The 9,075-nt window shown below is 43.2% G+C and overlaps 1 long non-coding RNA gene across 1 annotated transcript; it reads right to left on the bottom strand.

The window, feature by feature from the left end:
* Positions 1-2,927: 2,927 nt before the first annotated feature.
* On the bottom strand, positions 2,928-7,356 carry LOC116685496 (uncharacterized). Its single transcript, XR_004330964.1, has 2 exons — positions 7,256-7,356; positions 2,928-3,745 (listed from the first exon to the last, which is right to left on the bottom strand). It is a non-coding gene; the product is annotated as an uncharacterized LOC116685496 (long non-coding RNA).
* Positions 7,357-9,075: the final 1,719 nt, after the last annotated feature.

Below are 9,075 nucleotides of genomic sequence, written 5' to 3' on the forward strand. Positions count from 1 at the left end.
ACAGATAAATAAGGTCATGATGTACTTCTCAACACAAAATTAAAAAGTCTTCAAACAAAACAAATTTTTTCCCATGTTCAAAAGGAGCAGGAAGAAGTTATAAACAACTTCTCAGCTCCGACCCCCTTTCTCTACTTTTATCCTTCAGTAAATCTCATCCTTCAGTTATCTACACATCATAGACACAGATGCATTTTAAATAATCTCCTTAATAATAAAACATAATGTCCCTACTGTGTAATTTGATCCCAGAGCCAAACAATCCATGAAACATCGTCCTCATCAGTCCAGAACAATCCAGACGGATCAGGTTCATATTTCTTAGACATTTTATTTGTTGGTTAGATGAAATGGACAATTCAGAAATAAACTCCATTAACTTATAAACTAACATCATTTTATTATAATAAGTCCAAATATAATTCCAATTGATATTCCCAAAGTGGTTTTCCAATAATGTTTACATGAACTGTGGGGCAACGTGTCAAATGTATAAAATATATATATTGGACTTTTTATCCTTTCTGTCGATAACATTAATAAAAAACCTGTTCTAAATATTAGACACATCACCACCCTGCAGCAGTCTTACATAACCCGGGGTACAGCCTCAAATTATGGAAATATTAAACGTCATTAAGATGTCTCAGTATGTACGAAGTGACCGTTGTTATTAATCAACTGGGAAATTAATTACAACGTTGTTTGGGACCAACGGGATAAAATATTGATTATTATATTATTATGATTATTGTCTTTAAGCTTTACATCTTATTATTCCATATCAAATGTTACTGACTCCAAAACTTCCCAGAAACTTTACCCCCCCCGAGGCCCCGGCTGCTGAGGACCGGTTCACTTTGACAAGATCACAAAACATCACTGTGTCCACAACAGGGCTGTAGTCAAGGGACACCTTAGTCGAGTCCAAGACCAGGACTAGTCGAGTCTGAGTCAAGACCACCTTAGTCGAGTCCAAGACCAGGACTAGTCAAGTCTGAGTCAAGACACCCTAGTCGAGTCCAAGACCAGGACTAGTCGAGTCTGAGTCAAGACCACCTTAGTCGAGTCCAAGACCAGGACTAGTCGAGTCTGAGTCAAGACCACCTTAGTCGAGTTCAAGACCAGGACTAGTCGAGTCAGAGTCAAGACCACCTTAGTCGAGTTCAAGACCAGGACTAGTCGAGTCAGAGTCAAGACCACCTTAGTCGAGTCCAAGACCAGGACTAGTCAAGTGTGAGTCAAGACCACCTTAGTCGAGTTCAAGACCAGGACTAGTCGAGTCAGAGTCAAGACCACCTTAGTCGAGTTCAAGACCAGGACTAGTCGAGTCTGAGTCAAGACCACCTTAGTCAAGTCCAAGACCAGGACTAGTCGAGTCTGAGTCAAGACCACCTTAGTCAAGTCCAAGACCAGGACTAGTCGAGTCCAAGACAAGACCGAGTCCAAAAAGGTTTGAGTCCGAGTCAAGACCGAGTCCAAAAAGGTTTGAGTCCGAGTCAAGACCGAGTCCAGGACAGAATAAAGGTCTTATGCATGACAGTATCAAGACAATAATTTTGGGTTTCACTTTCCCACCAATATTATTATCAACATAATAAAGACACCTGGACTCGGTCCAGACCAGAAGCCTTGTTGGGCAAGACCAGCAGCCGAGATCGGGACAAGTCCGAGTCCAAATACTAGCGAGACCGATACAAGTCCGAGACCATAGAAAAACGGCATCGGGTCCAAGACCAGACTCGAGTCCTACAGCCCTGGTACACCATAATACCCCAGATGTATAAGAACAACATATTCTAAAGACCAATATTCCTACTGTCTCCACGGTGATAACAAAGACAACGTTTATCTTTAACACTTTTAAAACTTGGCTCGGATCTTATTAAATATAATCTACAGGTTTTACTGAGCAGTACTGCAGTATTATTAGTAATAAGATTAAAAAACAAACAGACTCCTGCTTCAAATAGTCAATATCATGTTTTAATCAAACAGATGCAGCAGTTAGGGCAAAGACATGAAACATGCATTCATCAAAACATCTCCAATCAAAAACACAAAAATATAACCAAGTTAAAAAATACATAAAATAATTATAATAAGGCAACATGTGTTACACAGTGCTTTACTATAAAAACATTTCATTTCTAAAGGAAGACCCAGGTTTTTAGGAACCATGTTGGATTATATCTCCACCTTTTCTTTATGTTAAACAGTTTATTAACATTCAAATCAAACATTTATTACTTAAAGTCAAGTTAAAAGTCATATTTTCTGTCTCACTTTTGTCTTTTAACATCAACATAATCTTTAGTGGAGTTATTCAGTCAGTATGTTAAGATGCTTTATGTTGTAGATTTCATTATAATCATCAACTATATCTTCATAATGATTATCACGTCATTGATAATTGGAAGAGAGTTTTCTTCATTCAGAGTTAAGAATAAGTCACAGTCGCTAGTTGAGAATTTATTTAGTCTTCTGGACTTTAACCCAGTTTTAGAGAGAGATAGATAAATATATTACAGTATATGGTAGATATATATATATAATATATATATATTATGGTAGTATATATGTATATATATATGTCTATAACTACGGTCAGTCGTTCATTCATCAACAACGAGCAGAGGGCAGCGTCGACATTTCAAACAACAGAAACTACAAAAATAAAAAATCAGCTGAAGTTCTTTTTACAATGAAATCGTCTGACCACATTATCTACAACACCTTCTATCACCTGATATTCTGATCAGATCAATGTCGTGTGTTGTGTGTGTGTGTTGGGAGTGTGTGTGTGTGTGTGTGTGTGTGTTTTAGATTGGTAGGGGACCACTCTACTACCTGAGACGTTCCAATAACACGTAACAGCAATGTGACAATTCAGAACATTAACGTTATCTAACAACTAACAAACTTCCTATTTATTTACAGAATTGTTGCTTTGTGATCGACCAGCTGTTTGTTGAACTACACGTTACACACATGAATATTATAGATTTTGATGTGAGCATGAGATCTGGTCTGAGATCTGGTCTGAGAACGGGTCGCCTGGTCATAGAGGGCTTTGGTTCTGTCCTTTCTCCTTTAAGCCTCCGAGCTTTAGGAACTTAATATTTATATTAATATTTACATTATTTACATTTTTCTCATGTTGCAGATGTAACAAACTGCTTCACAAAACAAAAACTGAGAGGATCGATGTAAAAAAGTAGAGAAATGTGTATATATATATATATATATATATATATATATATATATATAGAGAGAGAGAGAGAGAGACAGAGAGAGAGAGAGAGAGAGAGAGAGAGAATAAATAAATAGATAGATAATATTACAGAATTTATAGTTTACCCACCTCTTTTTTTTTTACCACTACACCTCTGCATAACCTCTTTACTGGAAATTTCATGCGCCCTTTTTCATGTATGTATGCATTTATTTTTATGTGTTGGTGTATCTGAACCAGATGAAGTGGAGGTACTCAGCCAGCACTCAGATGTGTCTGGTGGTGGTGGGCGGGGTGGGGGGGGGGGAATACAGGAAGTAGTTCCTGGTGTAACCCTCCTGTTACATTCAGCAATTGCCAAATGAGTTGCTACAAAGCTGATTAAGACTATCAGCTCCGTATTTCTATATTCATGAGATTGTGGCGTCCTTTGGAAGCGAAAGTATTTTCTTCATGGGGGGGGACAGAAACTAGGACCTCTGGAGCTGCTGGTTCTATTCCGTGTGCTGGCTGTGCAGAGAAGAACAAAAAAATGGTGAAACAGATTAATAAAAAACATAAAAAACAACATGCAGAGAGCTGAACAATCATGATTACCTACAGCGACATTGTAGAATAGGGCTGCACGATTATGGCCAAAATGATAATAATGATTATTTGTTGATTTTAACCATAAACAAATGTTATTGGCGGTTTATAACTGCTTTCACATCCATATTATGTTACATTATTATGTTGAAGTTGTATGTTGTCATATAGTTCACTGTTATACATACAGCTGCAACACATGGAAATGAAAATTATTTGAAATAAATAGTTTAGGATTTATTTTAAAAAATACATGCGTTGTGTGTGTGAAATGTCTGTATCGTCACCGCGCTGCATTTTTAGGAACTATGATATTCTGGCCATGGGTCACATCTCTGGCCCAGGTTCAGGTCCTGGTCCAGGTCCAGCAGCTCCGTCTAACACGCTGTTACTCTACCAACTGCAGTTAGTTGCATTCAATAACTTAACCGCGATAGCAGAGTAACCAGCGGTAACTGGTACAAACACAGGTTCTCATGCTTAACAATATACAGCTGTGTTAATAATAATTAAAACTTTTGACAAATGTCAGAAGTGTGACACCGGCGCTCTATCTCTGTTGCTGGGAGCCATGTGTGAGTGAATGGCGGCAACAACATTGCAGCGGATGCGACCTAGAGGAAAAATATTACTCGCGCCCTAAAGCCCTGTGAGCTAACAGACACTAACTAGCACCCTAGAGCCCTGTGAGCTAACATACACTAACTAGCACCCTAGAGTCCTGTGAGCTAACAGACGCTAACTAGCACCCTAGAGCCCTGTGAGCTAACAGACACTAACTAGCACCCTAGAGCCCAGTGAGCTAACAGACACTAACTAGCACCCTAGAGCCCTGTGAGCTAACAGACGCTAACTAGCACCTTAGAGCCCTGTGAGCTAACAGACGCTAACTAGCACCCTAGAGCCCTGTGAGCTAACAGACACTAACTAGCACCCTAGAGCCCTGTGAGCTAACAGACACTAACTAGCACCCTAGAGCCCTGTGAGCTAACAGACGCTAACTAGCACCTTAGAGCCCTGTGAGCTAACAGACGCTAACTACAGGGCTGCCAACTTTTCCCAAAACCTTGGAGTGAGATTTGGGGGGGCAACCCATATTTTGCCACGTACAAAGCAATTTTTTGGGGTCTTTATCCTTCAGGGTTTAAATTGTGATTTGTGATATGTGGGGGGGTGGGGTTCTCCCTAGGGGGGTCTGGGGGTATGCCCCCCCAGGAAAAAAAATTGAAAAATAAACCATTAAAGGGCACTTTCTGGAGAGTTTTTTTGCAAAAAAATGGAGAAATCAAGTCTTACATGATATGTGCAAAACTGTAGGGTTAAGAGCCTTTGTGTTGTTGTATCAACAGGTTTTAGAGCATTCAGCATTTACATTATATACATTATTAACTTCTTATGATATAAGAATGACCCAGACAACGTGCCAAACATAATGAACCACATGAAGAGACAGTAGCAAATCTCATCAACAGCTGAGAAGATTTGGGTCTGTGGGGAACAGGTCCAGGGGTCCCTGGTGTTGGGACAAGGGACCCAAAGTTAAATTATGTTGAGGGATCAACTAAGACCACTGAAATTCTAAAGAATAAGAACCACTGATCTACATAAATTCTTATCCTTTAACCTTTGTGCCAAGGTTCAGTAATGTTTGGCCCTCATCCTCTGGGCCCCACTTACTGGATTTACTTTTTGGGGAAAATAAAGACTATTTGTTCATTTCATAAACATCATCAATTAATTATTTACAGTTACATTTAGAGATGCACCGAGGTTAGAGAAGCCACATAGTGGCCCAATGTTGCAGTATATATATAGTATAGTGTATATATGGTATATATAGTATAGTATATATAGTATAGTATATATAGTATAGCTCAGATGTGTTTCACCAGATTTTGCCCATGTTTACAACTTTGTGCACATTCAAAATATAACTCCTCCCATCTCTGTTGGCCGAGATTTGGGAGTTGTAATATAGTCTGCTGTGCATGTCATTGCTCGCTGATATGGTGGATCTCATTCAGACCGTCTGACAGACACAGACGCCCATTCGGGTCTCTGGTCTCTGACAAAGTTTAGAGGAGGCTGTACGCTGCGCATTATCGGAGGAACACGGATGCAACGCGTCACTGTCCACAGCAGAGCAGGTCCAACTAACATGAACTGAAGTTGCTACGCTACCAGCCGCGCTGCTCACCTCTATTGTTACAGAGAGATGGACACGAAGCGACGGACGGGTCTGTGATACTCAGAGCTCATCTAAAGCCGGGGAGGAAATGGGAGGATCGTAAAAAAAATGTTCTCAGTTTGCGACAATTCGAAACTTTCACAGACAGGGAGCGCTCTTGAACCCCTCACAGTCTCTGAAAGCACAACTAGTCGATCACGAGTGGCTCAACAGGTAAAAACATAGATAAACTCATCTTTCAGAAATTTGACCGACCGGGTTGACACTTCAGCGTGAGAAATCGGGGGTGTGGCGTGTGAGCGTGTGAAACCAGTCAAATGCGTGTGTCTCACGGCCAATGCGTGAGAGTTGGCAGCCCTGTAACTAGCACCTTAGAGCCCTGTGAGCTAACAGACGCTAACTAGCACCTTAGAGCCCTGTGAGCTAACAGACACTAACTAGCACCCTAGAGCCCAGTGAGCTAACAGACACTAACTAGCACCCTAGAGCCCTGTGAGCTAACAGACACTAACTAGCACCCTAGAGCCCAGTGAGCTAACAGACACTAACTAGCACCCTAGAGCCCTGTGAGCTAACAGACACTAACTAGCACCCTAGAGCCTTGTGAGCTAACAGATGCTAACTAGCACCCTATAGCCCTGTGAGCTAACAGACACTAACTAGCACCCTAGAGCCCTGTGAGCTAACAGACGCTAACTAGCACCCTAGAGCCCTGTGAGCTAACAGACGCTACCTAGCACCCTAGAGCCCAGTGAGCTAACAGACGCTAACTAGCACAACTAGCACTGCTCATGCTGTTGTCTGAAAAAACAACACAGACGGGACAAAATGTTGCGTTTACTGGTAAACTGGTAAACCTTGAGACCGACGTATTACCGACTGCTATCTGTTGAGTTTTCCTCAGTTACTCTGTCCTCGGGACTGCTCATCTAGAAACTAAGCTGCACGGTGCATGACACACAGTGGTTTGCGGAGCACTAGATTGGCTTTGAGACAAAAAAAAAAAGCGGAGCTTTCTATGAAACGATGCATTTAAAAAATAAATAATAATTCGCTTGATCACGCAATTGGATCGCAAAATCGTGATTAAAATTTGATTAATTGTGCAGCCCTACTTTTCACTATCCAAAAATGTCTTAACTTTAAGGGACTAACATAACATAAAACTGGTTCTCACAAAGATAGTTGTACAAATAAACGCACAAACACTTTTACAAACACTCGTACATGTAAAGTCAGCATACATTTTGCAGCTGTAGCATCTCTCAACACTCTTCCCGTGAACAGTTCCCTCGGTGTCCAAAACCGTTTCCCTGCTGACGAGAAACTGCAGCAAAGAAAAGAATAGATCCATAAAGTCAAATTTTATATAAAAGGTATTATTTTGGTGGCCAAAACAAATAGATTTACATTAATAAAAAACTCTGTTATACAAAACAGGTAGCTCAAGCAATCTGATTGGTTCACAGCCGTGTTATTATAACAAACAACAAAGGATTTGACTCAAAGTCCTTAGAATAGACTAAACTTACCTTTATTGCAGCGTATTGTGATGATCTTGTAACAACAAGCAGAGTTTGAAACTAGAGCATGAATCAGAACTCCTAAAACAAATCACACAATCCATCCGACTGCTTCACTGGATGAGTCCTCACACACTTTCCCTGAAACACATCACACACAGCGATAGAACTCTAACTGCACACCAGGTACACACACGACTACACACAACACTTACACGTGTATAAAAACCTTTAAAATAATAATAAATGAACAAATTGTAATTCTTTCCTGATTAAACCACCAGAAAGAAATCTCACCACTGATATGAACAAAGGTCTCAGCCTGAGTCTGATGGTTGATTTCCTCTGGGTGACGAACAGCGGTAGTTGTCTGTCTTGGTCACCGTGGTGATGAGGGTGATGTGGTAGTGGTCTCTGGTTCTGGGGTCCGTGTCTCCACAGCAGGTAGTTTGGTCCCAGCCCCGTCCCTCCCTCGACTTCAGATGTTAGAGAAGCACCATGAACGTCACACTGCAGCAGGGCCCAGGGAGAGGTGGTTTGTTGAGAGTTGAAAGATGGATTTGGTGTTGGACCTGTGGACAAAGTTTAAACAAATCTTATTAAAGATTAATCCATCTATCTTGATCCCCTTATCTGGTATCGGGTCTCGGGGGCAGCAGCTCCAGTAGGGGACCCCAACTTCCCTTCCCCGTCCCTCAACCTAGTCCCGGGTCTTCCCCGAGGCCTCTCCCAGTGGACGTCCCCCCACCTAGTCCTGGGTCTTCCCCGAGGCCTCCTCCCAGCTGGACGTCCTCTTACCTAGTCCTGGGTCTTCCTCGAGGCCTCCTCCCAGCTGGACGTCCCCACACTAGTCCTGGGTCTTCCCCGAGGCATCCTCCCAGCTGTACGTCCCTCTACCTAGTCCTGGGTCTTCCCCGAGGTCTCCTCCCAGCTGGACGTCCTCTACCTAGTCCTGGGTCTTCCTCGAGGCCTCCTCCCAGCTGGACGTCCCTCCACCTACTCTGGGTCTTCCCCGAGGCCTCCTCCAGCTGGACCCCCCCACCTAGTCCTGGGTCTTCCCCGAGGCCTCTTCCCAGCTGGACGTCCCCCACCTAGTCCTGGGTCTCCTCCGAGGCCTAGTCTCAGCTGGAAGTCCCTCCACTAGTCCTGGGTCTTCCCCGAGGCCTCCTCCCAGCTGGACGTCCTCCACCTAGTCCTGGGTCTTCCCCGAGGCTCCTCCCAGCTGGACGTTCCTCCACCTAGTCCTGGGTCTTCCCAAGGCTCCTCCCAGCTGGACGTCCCTCCACCTAGTCCTGGGTCTTCCCCGAGGCCGCGTCTCAGCTGGACGTCCCTCCACATAGTCCTGGGTCTTCCCCGAGGCCTCCTCCCAGCTGGACGTCCCTCCACATAGCCTGGGTCTTCCCCGAGGCCTCCTCCCAGCTGGACGTCCCTCCACCTAGTCCTGGGTCTCCCCGAGGCCTCCTCCCAGGGACGTGCCTGGAACACCTCCCTAGGGACCCCCCAGGAGGCATCCTTACCAGATGCCCGAACACCTCAACTGG

Source organism: Etheostoma spectabile, unplaced genomic scaffold (genome assembly GCF_008692095.1).
Source record: "Etheostoma spectabile isolate EspeVRDwgs_2016 unplaced genomic scaffold, UIUC_Espe_1.0 scaffold00569887, whole genome shotgun sequence".
Taxonomy (NCBI): domain Eukaryota; kingdom Metazoa; phylum Chordata; class Actinopteri; order Perciformes; family Percidae; genus Etheostoma; species Etheostoma spectabile.